The 15,846-nt window shown below is 37.5% G+C and overlaps 1 protein-coding gene across 2 annotated transcripts in view; it reads left to right on the top strand.

Moving 5' to 3' along the window:
* The first annotated feature begins 5,468 nt into the window (after window positions 1-5,468).
* Window positions 5,469-15,846, top strand: part of AFTPH (aftiphilin) — a 72,465-nt gene continuing 62,087 nt past the window's right edge. Inside the window, exons 1-2 of one of the 2 annotated variants that reach the window (XM_080685736.1) lie at window positions 5,469-5,543; window positions 5,648-5,739. The gene's annotated coding sequence lies outside the window, so the exon portion shown is untranslated. Of the gene's footprint in view, window positions 5,740-15,846 lie in introns of both variants that reach the window. The other variant, XM_080685737.1, reaches the window with a different exon arrangement.

Below are 15,846 nucleotides of genomic sequence, written 5' to 3'. Positions count from 1 at the left end.
ATATATCTAACATATTTTAAAATGTAATCAATAGCTTTAAATTATTAAATTATTTTTTGAACTAGGTCTTCAAAATCCTGTGGCACATCTGAATATAGACTATACAAGTTCTGAATGCTAAACAACCACATGTGGTTAGTAGCTATCATATTGAATAATGAATGTAGCTCTAGTTATTTTTTTAAGTAGCACATTTAATTTGCCAGTGACTTCTGTGATGGTCATTTCAACATGTTAATAAAGCCAACTAAAGAGGAGTCAAATTTAGGTATGAGCCTTTCTTCCTCTACATTTAGGAAATGTCTTCAGGGTCCTTACTTATGTATTAATTTGAATTCCTACCACCAGGAGCCTATCCTTTAAAACTTTATCTTTGGAAAGGTCTATACTGTCCTGACATTTTGAATATTTGTCCAGAATGTTCTAGCTACCCAGTAATCCAGAAAGTATCAAAACATTAAATTGTAATTTTCATTATTTATGCAATAGACTTGATAAGCAAGTCCTACAAAGACCAGTGGGAATGATTAAGAAACAAAATCTCTGTTGTTTCACCAAGTATAAAATGGGGAAGTCTCCATCAAACCAGCAACAAAAACATTAGCAACAAAAAGGTTTAATTGTATTGTTGTTATAAAACAAGCTTCTTTTTATACTGTTATTCCATGTGATTAACACAATTTATACCTAGCATGAATGTTTATCTTCAGCACATCTTATATTATGGTCATAGCTAGCTGAGTATATAGAAAACAAGTTTATTTGGGTCCCAAATAGTTTTGGTTTCTTATGTGCTTTGGTGAAAAAGAAGATTGTATCAAACAAGAAGTAATGTGGAGTAAAAATGGAATTTACTCTGTATTAGGAACATGAAATCTGGTTTCTAGTTCTCAAGAATCCAACTGGATGACTGAGGACATCATTGTCATTTAACCTCTTAGGACATTATGAATCTTACCTGTAAAACTGGGGGGCCCAGCTGGCGTGGCTCAGTGGTTGAACCAGGTGGTCATGGTTTGATTCCTGGTCAGGGCACACGCCAGGGTTGCAGGCTCGATCCCCAGTGTGGCGCATGCAGGAGGCAGCCAATCAATGATTCTTTCTCATCATTGATGTTTCTATCTCCCTTTCCCTTCCACTCTAAAATAAATTTAAAAATATATTTTTTAAACTAGGGGGAGAGACTACTTTTGGACTACATGATTTCCCATGCTGCTAAACTTTTTACAGCAAATTCAATGGCTTCAATTCTGTATGTATGGTACTTTAGATTATAGTAAAAGCTTGTTCCATTTATTAACCTTACTCATTGTAAGAAGAAAAAAACTCCATTAGAAAATAATTCAAGCCCTAGCTGGTTTGGCTCAGTGGATAGAGTGTCGGCCTGCGGACTGAAAGATCCCGGGTTCGATTCCAGTCAAGGGCACATGCCCAGGTTGCGGGCTCCAGCCCCCGTGGAGGGCGTGCAGGAGGCAGCCAATCAATGATTCGCTCATCATTGATGTTTCTATCTCTCTCTCTCCCTCTCCTTTCCTCTCTGAAATCAATAAAATATATATATTTTTTAAAAAAGAAAATAATTAAAACATAAAGAAAATGGAAAAAGCGTATTAAATGACAAAATGAGGCAAATTTTCTTTTACCCATGAAGAAACTGAGGGACCATAATATTCCTCTTCTGTAGAGTGAGAAGGCCAGATGGTATAGGAGGGTGGGGCTGTGAATCAAGAGGTCACAGTTCTAGTCCTAATTCCATCTCTAACTTTTTGATCTTGTACAAATCTCAAAATATATGGCCACATCTTCTGAAAAATGGCATTAATTGGCTCTATAGGGATCTGTGTGAGAATCAGAAGATATAATATACTTAAAGGCACTTTGAAATATTCTGCAAATCTATATATTAGCATTAGCATAATCAAGAACTATCTCTAGGACCCTTTTCACAATTCATAGTTTTAAACTAACTGGTCCTAGAAAAGTTATTTTTTTAACCATAAAAAAATGAATATAGAACATGGCACATAATTATATAACAAACATCCATGTACCCTCCACCTAGAATTAAATGTAAATGATTTAATCAAAACATCAAGTTTTACACCTTAAATGTATGTAATTATTTGCCAAATATATCTTAATATATCTGGAAAAAATATAAATGGCTTGTCACATTTACATCAGATCTTTTAAAGATATAAAACATTGTAATTACAGATAAGTCTTATTTAATACTTTTTGACCCATTTCATACTAGGCCATAATGAATTTGTATATATCATGCCAGTCCATATTTTTATACTTTACTATAAAATGCACATCCATAAGTAATAAAGTATTGACTTAGTTTTAAAGTAACATTCATTGTAAAATTCATACTTATTCATTCAGAAAATTCACTTTTGTTTTTATAATCTAATCAGATTGATACCTATAGCTCTAGTTTAAGTGTGCTGAATAGTAATGCATCTATGAATATATCACTATTTATCCACTAAAAAGTGTTTACTGGGTTATAAAATAAAATCATAGGAAAATATTTAAATATGGAAAGGACCTTAGAGACCTTCTGGTACAGGGTTTCTTAAACTGGCATTTATAGACTCTCTTCCATTAATGAGATTTAGGTTTAAGAAATTTGAGCATCTGGGGGATGAGCATTTTCTGCAGAAAGGGACAAATCTTTGACCATATTCTCAAAGAGATACATGTGCTAAACACAGTAGTTACTTGTCCTAGTAGAGCTGAGAATCTGTGGTCTAGTTCTTCTCTCATTTGACATGAGAACCAGAGAGGTTAAGTAATTTATACAAAGTCAGTGTAAATTACTTTTCCAGAACCACACATTGCAGGGGTTTTGTGCTTGTTTGTTTGTTGATATCTTATACAATATGAGTTTAAGTTTCTTTCAACTTTTAGTCTATAAAATACAATTTTATCTTTTGATTTCTTTTAATTATTATCCACTGCTGGTGAGGAGATAAAATTGGTACATTCTTATATCACTGGTGACATTGTAAATTGGAAGTCTTTTAATAAATAACCTGAGATGATGAAGTACCAGTAAAATATAGCCTTTTGGCTCAACCATTTTTATATTGAGAAGAAATCCCTAAAATCAGACAAAGCCACATGCAAAAAAATGTTCATCAAAATATTATTTATAATAGTGGAAAATATCTATGAGTAGGATAATGGATAAATCAGCCTGTCTACTCCATTGAAATGATGTAGGAAAGTAAAATTAAGGTTCTATAAAATGTTAAGCAATAGTAAGGAATAGTTATAACATACTAGTAAGTGAACAAAAGGATACAAAATCACCTTATATGATGACTACAACTTTATAAAAATTCTGCACAGGAGGAAAAAAACAAAGTAAATACAACAAATGATAACTGGTCATTTATTTTTTTCTTTTCTTGATACAAAATTTTAGCTAATGTAGTTATGGTCATAATTTTTAAAAGGTAAACAAAAACAATACTATCATTGGACCCAAATGCAATGAATATAGTAAGTATGTTTCCCACAGATTCATCATCTTAAAAACATTCAGAGATAAAGACTTTGCTTTTGCAATACAATTTCACAAGCATTGAAATGCTGTCTTCAGAATTATGGTAGGATTACCAGTTACAATTGGTTGATTGCACTCACAAGTCAGCTGGCCAAATAGTTCTATGTACAACGTTGGACTCTGATTTCTTAATTGTCCTTAGTGAACAGAATTGGCTTCTGCATTTACCTGAAAAAAATCATAATCCCATGTTATGAAATCAGGAAGGTTTTTTTTTCTGAAAACAGGGTTTTCTTTTGAATGTTTTGATGTTTAAGTTAAATATTTCACTTTAAACATTTTCTTGATATAGGTTCAGCTTTAAGATTTTGTCATATGTTCTTATTATTCTGATATTTCTATTGAGTAGAGTTATCAAATAAAAACAGGCATGTGTTCATCTGAAATAATTGATTTCCAGTTACTTCTCACACACACACACAAATAGTTTTCTTTCCTTCCTTCTTTGGTAATAAACTTACACTAACATATATATGTATATTCAATCATGCACGAGAGCTAAAACCAGCAGGGGGCGAAATACAATAGGAATAAATTTGACAAGCCATACATATTCTAGTAGATTATTCTCGCTTTAACAATAACCAAAAATCCAGCACGGCCACGAAGCAATTGATGGTACTCCAATTTAAAATTATGTAGTCTACGCATATCTGACAGCGAATGAGTTGTAGAGATAAATGCGGGTCTATTTTAGCGCTCCAAGTTAATTTGCCTAGAACATTGCAGAGATGGGATAAACCATGATGAACTGCTTTTGTCCTTATCTTCCCCGATTTGTGAAATTCCTCCATTCAAAGGGGTGGACACTTCCCGGTGGCTGACGGGGGTGTTTTTCATCCTGTTTCTCTGGGTAGCTGTTGAGCTTTGCTGTTTTGGAATATTTTAAATTATTCCGATTACCGTTGCAGGTATGGCAAGTGTGAGAAGGGCTCACGATTTGCAGGGTAGGAGCCCCGGCTCATCACCCCAGACCATGACAATAATCCTTGTAGCCTTGCACTCTGATTTTCACTGTGGCGGCGTTCTAACTATTCATGATAAACGCGGGGGGAAACTTATAAACACGCAATGACCAACTGCTAAGACTGATGACAGAAAAAGAATCTGTTATGACCTGTTAGAGAAACGCAGAAGTTTATTTGATGTCTTTAGTTTCATCGGATATTCTCCCGCAGCATCGGTTAAAAAAAAAAAAAAAACCAACAAAACAAAACAAAACACAGTCTCCATCCGTTAACAAAATCCCGTTTTTGTGGTGTTGGTCTCCAAGACGATTTGTCAGTTCGGCGGCGACTTTCCCTCTTTCTTCCCCTCGTAAGTTTCATGTATAACAATCTCTTCTTTATTTGTTAAATATCAGCTTCCTCTTCTGTCATATTGAATTAAAAAGAGGAAGATATTAGTGAATGAAAAAGTCGTTTTTCGGGGCGAAAAGGACAAGCTGATCATTGCTCCACTTTGTTTTTTAAAGATACGATACGGTATTTTAAAACCTTAGTAATTTTATTTGGCGAGCAAGAGACTTAACTCGTCCTGAGCTGAACGTTAATATTAATCGGCTAAGAAGCACCTGTCCCTCGCCCCGAGGGCTGCCTCGGCGGGCGGCGGAGTGCGGAAGGACGTCGCCGCCCTTTCCCGACCTCGAACGACTCCGTGACTCCCAAGGAAGTAGAGAATGGGGCAACTTGCCCTCACCCAAAATGGCGGCCGGCGCTCTGCGCGATGGCGCCTGCGTGGGGTAGCGTTCTGTGACACTAACTCGCATGGAGTTTGCCCCCCCACACGTCTCTCCAGCACCCACAAGCGTCCGGCCCCGACCTAGCCACCTGCGCCCGGAAGTGACGTTAGGCAGCAGCGGTTCCCCCGCTGCATGATGGGAGAGTGTGTGGAGTGGGCGGGGGGTCTCCGCGGAGGAGGAGGTGGAGGCGGCGGCGGCGGCGGCGGCGGAAGAGGGCGGAGGGTAATGGGATGGGGGTTCCGCGGCAGCGCTGAAACTCCGGGTGGGCGTCCATGGCGCTGCTTCGCTGACAGGGCTGTGAGTAGATTGCCTTCCGCTCTCACCAGCTCCGCGTCGGAATAGCCAGTCCTTCCCCGGGGAGCCAGTTCCTCCCCGGTCCCCTGAGCCATGCCCATCGCGGCCGCCCCAGACGAGCCAGGTAAGAGCCACTGCTCCTCTCCCCCAGCTACGCTTGGGGGAAGAGGGTGAGGGGACCCAGCCCACCCGCCAGACCCTCGCCGGGGCAGGGGGCACCTGTCTGCCGCGGAGCCGGGGGCTGCGGGGAGGTGCCGGCTCTGCGGGCCTGCGGGCTCCGGGCTTGGGCTCTGCCCTCTTCCGCGGCGGGTGCGGGGAAGCCGGCGGCGGCGCCCGAAGCGTACAGCTTCCTCCTTTGCCACCCCAGGCACCGGCCGGGGAAGTGAGAGTCGTCGTCACCTCCCCGGCCGCCGCCGGCTCGCCCTGTCCCTCCGCTTCCACCTGTCCACAGCTCCGCGCCGGCCGCTCCCTCCCGGGAGCTGCTGAGAAGTTTGGGGCTTTGCTGGGGCTCCCTTTTTCTCCCTCCTCCTCCCTCGTGACAGGTGTAAACACTGCCTGCTTCGCCCAGGCCGGAGGCTGGCCGCGACCAGTGTGCTGCTCCCAAGGGTCTCTGAAGCAAGCGGATTTTGAATTCTCCTACGGGCGGAGGAGACGGCCCCAAAGCTCATGCATCCCTTCCTGAGAGGACCTTTTCTGCTCCCTTCTTGCGCTCCTCAAGAAATAAACTGCATCTCTTCCCCAGATTGCGTTCGAAAAGTTGGACCATTCTTTAAGCGCCCAGCTTGGCAGGTGCTCATGTCTTGCTTGGGCCCCTTCTCCTTTAGGAAAGTACTGAGCATGGCTAGGTTTTTCTTTTGTTGGTTAATGCAAGTTATAGCTTGGTTTCCCACTAAATTTTCTACTGGGGCCAGGGAAGGATTAACTCATACATGTGAATATTTTACTGGGAATAAATGAAATAAAAGCAAAGGTTCCATTTCAAAGTTCTCGCTTTAGGAGAAGAAAAGTAGAACTTGAATCTTCCCTTTCACTGGCTACGTTGGTACTCCCCAGTTTTTTTTTTTTTTTTTTGGGGGGGGGAGAGAGTTTAATCCTTTATGTTACATTTAAATTGTTGCTTTCAGTTAACCTTTTAGACACAGATATTTGCCAAACTCTAGGTGAAACAAATGTTTCAACACTATTGTGTTGATAAAATTTATGCAGTTTACATTTATGCCCTTTGCCGGCTTAAATGTTCGTTTTTGTAGTAATTTTTAACTCTTCACAGAAGTATAGGATGGGGCAACTTGTTCATATGGAAAGTAATACAATAGTTAATAAATAATACAAGAATAAACTGTTTTGCATACTCACAACTGTAAACCTATTTTTACCATACCCTGTATACATGTTTAAACAAAGTACCTGTGGTAGTCTTCTAAATTTTGTCCATGAAGATATTTCACATGGATTAAAAGACAGATCCTGCGTAAAACATCTGAGATGGGCAGGGGTGGGCAAACTTTTTGACTCGAGGGCCACAATGGGTTCTTAAACTGGACCGGAGGGCCGGAACAAAAGCATGGATGGAGTGTTTGTGTGAACTAATATAAATTCAAAGTAAAGGAGCGGAGGGGAGAGCAAGAGAACCTGATAGAACAGCCGGATCCGGCCCGCGGGCCGTAGTTTGCCCACGGCTGATAGCCCATTACATGGAACCTAGTAAATGCTCTTTAGATCTAATTATTCTGTTTATGTATCAGTTAAATATATTAATCTTCAAAATATAGGTATTTTTAAATATTAAAAAGGCTCTTGAAATAAATTGAGTAGATTTAGCATAATATGTAGGGCATTACAATTTTGATGTTTTCTTGATTTTTTTTTTACCTAGAGACTGTTATAAAAATAATTCCATATCAAAACAAAGATAATGTGTCCATAATTGCATGATAAATTTTGCAGACTCCAATTGCCTTTATGAAAATCATGTATCTAGGCAAATCCTATTATAAAATATTTTAAATATTAATTTGTTCTGCTTACAGTTAGTTAAAAACTAATACACAAACATATATACACAGTCGCAGGTCTTTTTGCAACTTTATATAATTACTAACACTAATAGACACTACTTTTCTAAGTGATATACAGTATATTAACTCATTTCATCCTCACAACAACTCTATAAGCTAGTAGGCTTATCCCCATTTTCCAGAGAGCAAATTGAGGCAGAGAGATGTCAGTAACTTGCTTAAAGTCAAACAGCTGTTAAGTGACAGCCAGGATATAATATACCAGTGGTCGGCAAACTCATTGGTCAACAGAGCCAAATATCAACAGTACAACAATTGAAATTTCTTTTGAGAACCGAAAACCGACTTCTGCCGCATGGGCCACGAAGTTTCAATCGCACTGTACGTGTGCGCCCGCACGTGGTATTTTGTGGAAGAGCCACACTCAAGGAGCCAAAGAGCCGCATGTGGCTTGCAAGCCGCAGTTTGCCAACCACTGTAATATACCATTTATATAGTTTTAACATATGCAAAAATATACAATATTTTTTTCTGGAAATCATGGAATATGTAGCAAAAGTATAAAAATATACCTGGGAATGGTAAATGACAAATCAGAATTAAAAGTGACCTCTGGAAAATTAGAGAGGGATAAAGGATCTCGGAAGGGCCCAAGGGTTTTGAACCATAAATTTACTGTCTTTAAATCTAAAGCTGATTTGGTAAAAGATTAAGTTTCAACACAACTAGGTGGTGGGTACTTGCTCATTCATTACACCCCCCCCCCAAACTTTGTTGTATGCTTGAAATCATAATAAAATTAAAAGTTTCAGGTTTTCGTTTAAAAAGCTATATAAAGTATCACTCTGTCTTTCAGCATGGTATATTTTAAAAGAGGAAAGGGAAGGAGTTGGTGTCATTTTGTGTTGACTTTTAAAATTCAAGAAGCCTCTAACTTAAAAGTATTTGAATTAAGAAATGTTGCCCTCTCCAGGTTCCTCTGCAGCCGTTTCTCTTGCCTGGACTCTCCTCTGATTGCTGCCAGTGATCTCAGTAGCTCTGTATCACACGCCTAGTTTCCATTTCTGGCCTTACCCTAGGGTAGGGGCTCATAAGTTCGGATTAGACCTATTCCCTGAGAAAGGGAAAAGGTCTGAAACTATACAGTAATAGGAAGATGGGGAGTCATTGCTTATTAGTTTGGGAGGAGTGAAAAGAGAAGGAAAATAGATTTAAGACTCTGTCCTATCATTCCTCAGTCACTACCACCCCATTATGAATAACTTAAATAAACCTTGCAAAGATAAATTGCTAATAAATTAAAGGTTGTCTGTATGCTCAAAGCTTAATCTATAAGCAGTATTTTGGTGAATAGTTCCCAGAGGAAAATCTAGTAAATTAGAATAAATTCACATATTTACATAAATATTTATAATATGCTGCAAATCATTTCAATTAAGTATCTACTAACACCATGGTATTCTTTTCCTGCCATTCATACAGCAAGTACTTAACTGAGCACTTGCTGTATATATCAGGCTTTGTTTTACCTGGTGATATGAAATGAACAATCAAAGAAAAAAATTAGCCATCATAGGGCTTCAATTTCTTATATGTATGTGCACACACATGTTTGTATATGTGGATAGACAAATGAAATACAGAGATGGCAGATGATGTTAAATATTATGGAGAAAAATAGATAGACAAGTATAAACTTTTTTACTTTGAATTGGGGTGGGAGGTTGGTGGTACTTGCAGTTTTATATAGGATTGAGTTAGAAAAGGCTCAAGACATTTCTGAAGAAGGAGAAGAGAATAAGGGGGAGAGAGGTAAAAGTATGCCTGGAATATTCAAGAAATTACAAGCAGAGGAATAGTAGCTGTGATCAGCAAGTTAGAGGGTGAGAGGGCAATGTTGTAGGGACTTTGTAGACAATCCAGTGACTTGGGCTTCTTACTCTGTGAGATGGGAAACCATTGCAGGGTTTTTGAGTAGAGAACTCAAAAGGATCTGTTTGGCAAGAGTGAAAGCAGGAAGATTCCGTTAGGAGGTGGTTACAGTGATGTAGCTAGGAGATGATAGTGGCTTGAACCTAGATGGTGGTGACAACAGAGGTGATGAGAAGTGGTAGAACAGTTTCTTGAATTGGAACCTTTAATAATTTTCCCATTGCTAAACTCAAAAAACTTACACAGAGGTGCCACCTTCTAAAATTCAAGGTCGCCGAAACCGGTTTGGCTCAGTGGATAGAGCGTCGGCCTGCGGACTCAAGGGTCCTGGGTTCGATTCCGGTCAAGGGCATGTACCTTGGTTGCGGGCACATCCCCAGTGGGGGGTGTGCAGGAGGCAGCTGATCGATGTTTCTCTCTCATCGATGTTTCTGACTCTCTATCCCTCTCCCTTCCTCTCTGTAAAATATCAATAAAATATATTTTAAAAATAAATAAATAAATAAAATTCAAGGTCGTCAGCATAACTGCCTTATTCCAACTATCCAGCTTTCTAACCAGACTCTACTATGTGATTTCCTGCTCCTTGACAGTTGTCACATGCTTTATCTTTAGTGCCTGCCTTTTCCTCTCTCAATTAAAATCCTTCCCATTTCAAATTCTTTCTCCTTTATGAAGCTTTTTTCCTCATTTCAGCATTTTTTCCCTCTTCCCAGTCAAGTAAGATCTTTTCCTTAGAATCCTTATAGCCACATTTTAGTTCATATGGTGTTTATATTCTGCCTCATTAATTGGCTTTTACTGTTTTCTTGTATTGTCCCCCCTAATTAATAGTTAGTTTTTCAAAGGTCATGACTCCTTTTACTCACTTCTCCTTATAGAACCTAGAGTTTGTATATAGTAGGTGCTCAGTAAATAGTGGATGTACATATTTTTTAATTTAAAAAAATAATCTGTTAGTACAAAAGAATACAGGAGCATTGTAGAAAATAGAAAAGAAAGAAATGACAATTTCACTACCCAGAGAGCCCCACTGTTAACAGTTTAGTACATATCTTTCCATGCATATATGTACGTTTTACAAAAATGAAATCTTATTGTACTGACGGCTTTATAGTTTTTTTGTTTTGTTTCAGTTAGTGACTCCTCCTGTCATCACAGGAAATTTTCACCTAAAAAGGCCATATTCACATTCTTCCTCAGCTGATCCAAAAATGTTGCTTTACAGCTGATTTGCCAAAATTAGCATTCACTCCATATTATAATTTTATGGTTTTTAAGATTATGGAAGGATAACATATATATACTCCTTGTGGAAAATGTAAAGAAAACCAGGATGCCCCTTGATGGCAGAGGCCTTCTGTTTTAATGCCTGGCACAGAGTAGTAATCGGTAAATGTATATTAAAAGGAATAATAGCCTGGCTGGCTTGGCTTAGTGGTTGAGCATGGACCTGTGAATCAGGAGGTCACGGTTCAATTCCCAGTCACGGCACATGCCTGGACTGTGGGCCTGATCCCCAGGGGGGCTTGCAGAAGGCAGCCAATCAATGATTCTCTCTCATCATTGATAATGCTTTCTCTCCCTCTCCTTTCCTCTCTGAAGTCAATAAATACATATTTTTAAAGGAATAATAGAAGAAAAAATTACTAGTCATCACACTACAAAGGTAACTTAACATTTTTATTTTCCTTTAGTTATTTTTTTCTTCCTATGGATATATGTCATTCACATTTATAGGGTGTCCCCCCAAAAAATGTTTACACACTTTGAATAATTATTAATTCCAATGGGTTAAATCTGAAAAGAAAGAAACATCAGTTGAGCTATCATAAAAAAGTGTGTATACTTTTTGGGGGACACCCTGTATATGTGTATCTATACACACAACATATATTTAGGAATCATTGCATAGATTTTTCTTTTACTATTAAAATGTGAGCATTTTCTCATGTTATTAAATATTCCTTAAAACATGATTGTTAATGGCTGTGTAGAATGCCATCCGGTGAGTTTCAAGTTTTCTCTGCTATTTCCTACAAATTTTTGGGTTTTTTTCCAGTTTTTGCTATCATAGAAAAACATTTCTGTGAACAAGTTTGAATGCAAATCTTTGTCTTTGTCCTTGGTTATTTCCATAGGACTGACATTTAGAAGTGGAGTTACTAAACCAAAGGGCAAGCCAATTGCTTTCCAAGAGGTTATATGTAATAATATTGCTATCAGCAGTGGTTGAGAGTAGCCATCTTCCTGTAATCTCCTTAGGTGATCAGTAAACATGCAGTTTTTAAATTATTTATCTGAATAATCTTTATTTAGGCTTTTTAGCAGTGTGGAATGTTTGCGTCATTTAAAATTTTTTGTAGGGTTTAAACTTGAGATGTGCCCTTGTTTGATGAGAGGTTAACATTGCTTAATGCCATGCTCTTTTGAAAATAATTCTGACTCTGTTAATAAGCTATTTAAGTACAAGAAATAGAATATTATTTTCTAAAACTGTGTTGTCCAGTACAGTAGCCACTATCCACATATGGCGTTTGAAATAAAGATAGTCCAAAGTAAGATGTGTTTTAAGTGTAAATTCACTCCAGTTTTTGAAAACTGATGTAAAATATATAATAATTTATTTTACATCAATTACATGTTATAATAATATTTGTGATACTTTGGGTTAAGTAAAATAATTATAAATAAATTCATCTGTTTCTTTTTTAATTGGCTACTGGGAAATAAATTATATATGAGGCTTGTATTTAAAGTGGGCAATGCTGCTCTTGAGCATGACACTGACTTTTTTATGAAGAAATATAAAATTAACTTTATTATTCTAGAAAGTAGTAAGTAGGTTTTTAAAAAATACTTAAGCCTGCCAATATGTTTTTCATAGTATACACAGTTTGCATAGTCATTTTTCAAGTTATAAGTGTTTGATTACAAACCATAAGTTACTACAGTTCTTATGCTCTGAAAGAAATACTATGCAGTATATGTACCAGTAAGAGGACTTGGGGAAAGGTGTTAGAAAACTTACCTGAGGAATCAATCCTTCATCTACTAGTAAGAATTAAAAGATGTGCCTGTCTGGAGTGGCTCAGTTGGTTGAGCGTAGTCCTGTGCACCAAAAGGTTTCTGGTTCGTTTCCTGGTCAGGGCACATATCTGGGTTGTGGGTTCGATTTCCCGTTGGGGACATGTATGGAAGGCAACTGGTCAATGTTTCTCACATTGATGTTTCTCTCTCCCTTCCTCTCTGTAAGCATGTCCTCGGGTGAGGATTGAAAAATATGTGGGAATGTTTTAGGCAATGGGAATGTAGGTGCAAAGGCCCTTTGGCATAAAAGAATGTTATTGTCTGCCTTTCAAAAACTGAAAGAAAGCCTAGCTTAAAGAATTGATAACAATGGGGAAAGAGAGGTGAAGTAGTGTGGCTAAAGAAATGGAATTGGGCTTAATAAACTTAGAGGGTATTTTTGTGTTTTATTTTTTTTTTTTTAGACATCACAAGCATTTTACATGATCAGATTGGCTTTTTAAAAGATATTTGGATTGAACATGATTAAATAATAGTTCATGAAACTCGTCTAGATGGTAATGGCTGCTTAGACCAGAACAAGGGTAGTGAAAAGAGATATTTTAAAATTGCGGCGTTTATGAAATAAAAATCATTCTTTAGAGATAGTGGAGGGTGGGGAAGTCTTAAGTTTCTGGCTTAGTAAGTGGATGTGTGGTAGGGACACTCTCTGAGTTAGAGAGCCCTGGAACAGGGTAAGATTTGAGGGAACTTGAACACTGTTATTGTTAAGCTAGGTCAAAATCTTAAGGAATTCAAGTAGAGAGGACTAGTAGAGAGTTGACTTGGCTGGACTGAAGCTCAAGTTTGAGGGTTGGGCTATAGTTAAAGCCCTTGGGTAGATAAGATTGTTTGTGTGAGAATTATGAGAAGATAACCTGGATAAAACCTGGAAGAATTTATATGCTAATCTGAGTGTGTTAATACTTATGAGAAAATCTGTAAAACATATATCTCAAACCAAAAATCATTACCGTACAGGGGAATACCAGATTCCTGCGATCACATTAGATTTGGTATTGGAGGCATTAGTAATCAATAGGAAAAATGAAGACATAAGAATTGAAAAGAAAAGGGCAACCATTGCACCCCAATTTGCTTATGATGTGATGGTATGGTATACCACGAGCTTTCACTTTTATAAACAGTACTCACCAATTAGAAAACAGAAGTGGAGAGACCGCATTTTACAATGAGCAACTGGGTGGCAGCGGGGGGGGGGGGGGGGGGGGGGGGGGGGGGGCGGGGGGGGGGAGGAGGCGCGCGGTAAAATACCTAACAATAAATTTAACAACAAAGGTAAAAACCCTACATTGCTACACATTAAATTTTTATGTTAAATAAAATTAACAGTTTTGATAATAATAGAGGAGACCATTCCTAAGTCACACTTTCTTATTCTTGCAATGCTAACTTTAAATATTTTTCAAAGGAAGACTTATAGGAGTAGGATCTTTAATATTTGCATGTGTCTTAATGAGACCACAATTTTTTGAATGTATGAAATGAATGTTTCTGCCTCACCTACTCTCCCTAGTAGGTATTTTTGTTGTTTTATTCTTAGTCATTGCTTATGTTTTGTAGTATTTTCTGTGGTTTAGCATCTCCAATCTTGTTTATTGTGTGGATGTAGAAATGTTGACTTTGGAATATTTGCAGATAAAACACTTCTGCAGAGACATTCAAAATGTGAAAATTGATGTATTCTCTTAAAGCTTTTGTTTTTAGTAGCTATTTATAAAAAACAATGAACCTATCGTCAAGAGATCATTTAACTCTTTTTATACTGAATGTTCATATAACATTTTTGTTCCTTTTTTTAAAAAAATTGTACCAAGAGTTTCAGCTATCAAATTCAAATTTTCTCTTACCCGAAACCCAAACAGAATGTTTGAATATCCACTTTTTACTTGTAGTTAAGTCACCATTTCTTTGCATTCCTTTACATATTTTATTAGACTATTTCCCCTACATCATCATGAGCCAATAGATGATGTGTTTCTGTCTCATTAGGTTTCAGAAGTTTACATGAAGCACAGTGCAAGTGTTACACCTAAAAACAAAAGTACAGATTTTAATCAGGTTACCAGTGACCTTGGTTTCTGGAAGTGTAGAAAAGTTTCTCATGTTCACATTTATTTCTTAAAGTTCAGTTGCAAGTGAAACTGTGATTAATTTTTTAAATGTGCTGTATTTTTTCCAATAATTGTATAATATTTAAATTATATACATTATTTTATCTGTTTCAAGGATTATTGCAGTAATTTAAATTTGATCCATTAAGGAAATTTTCCAAGTTTCATTTTTAAGAAAAGTATTGAAGATTTAATGTTGTGAGCTTTTTGTATTTGAAGTCTTAAGAGTGTTAATTTTTTAGTGATAGTCTCGGGTAAATGTGTATGACAGAACTTCAAGAAATATTTGTACAACCAAATAATTGTAAGGGAAAATTTTTAAAAGAAAAAGAACTGTTTCATTGACTTACCTTTCTCAGCTAAGCAGTGAAGTTTAGAGACATTATATCATCCCCAAAGTTATACAGTCCATAATACTTTTATCCTCTGGAGCTTAACACAGTGGTTCTCAGCCTTCGCTAACGATCAGAATCATCTTTGAAACCCCTTTTTAAATGCAGATATTCAGGTGCATACTTAAAATGCACCTATTCTATTAAAAAAAAAACTTAATACAAAACTGAAATTGAGAAGCATTGGTTTATAGTCTAGTAGGTGAAACAAATTTGATTCACTTTGTTAAATGCAATAAAAGAGGTAGATATAAAGAAGGAGGCTTTATTCTGACAGTCGACCTCACATAAAGTACCCAGGCTTTAATGTTAAAGCCCTACTCTCTATACTTACTCTTTATGGGACCTTAAACTGTGATTATATGACCCCACTGAACCTGTTTTTTCATCTATAAAATGGATGGTTGGGATTAAATTGTATAATGTATGAATAAGCACCTTGCACAATACCTATCACATAGTGACTTGATAAATATTGCTGCTCTCACTTCACAGAAAACTTCATGACTGAATAGGGTTTTTGAAGGCTTAGTCAGTGGGTTCTCTGAACAGACAGGAATAGGAAATTAGAAAAAAGGGCAAGTGTGACAATTTGGAGATAGCATGGTGCCAGTGGAGGATCCAGGGGGTAGTTTTGTCTGGCTGGAGCAAAGAGAGAATATCTTAGCCATATTGGCTAAGATAA

Source organism: Plecotus auritus (genome assembly GCF_963455305.1).
Source record: "Plecotus auritus genome assembly, chromosome: 8".
In the NCBI taxonomy this organism is placed as follows: Eukaryota; Metazoa; Chordata; class Mammalia; order Chiroptera; family Vespertilionidae; genus Plecotus; species Plecotus auritus.
The sequence above is the reverse complement of the archived record's forward strand: the minus strand, read 5'-3'. Positions and strand labels throughout refer to the sequence as shown.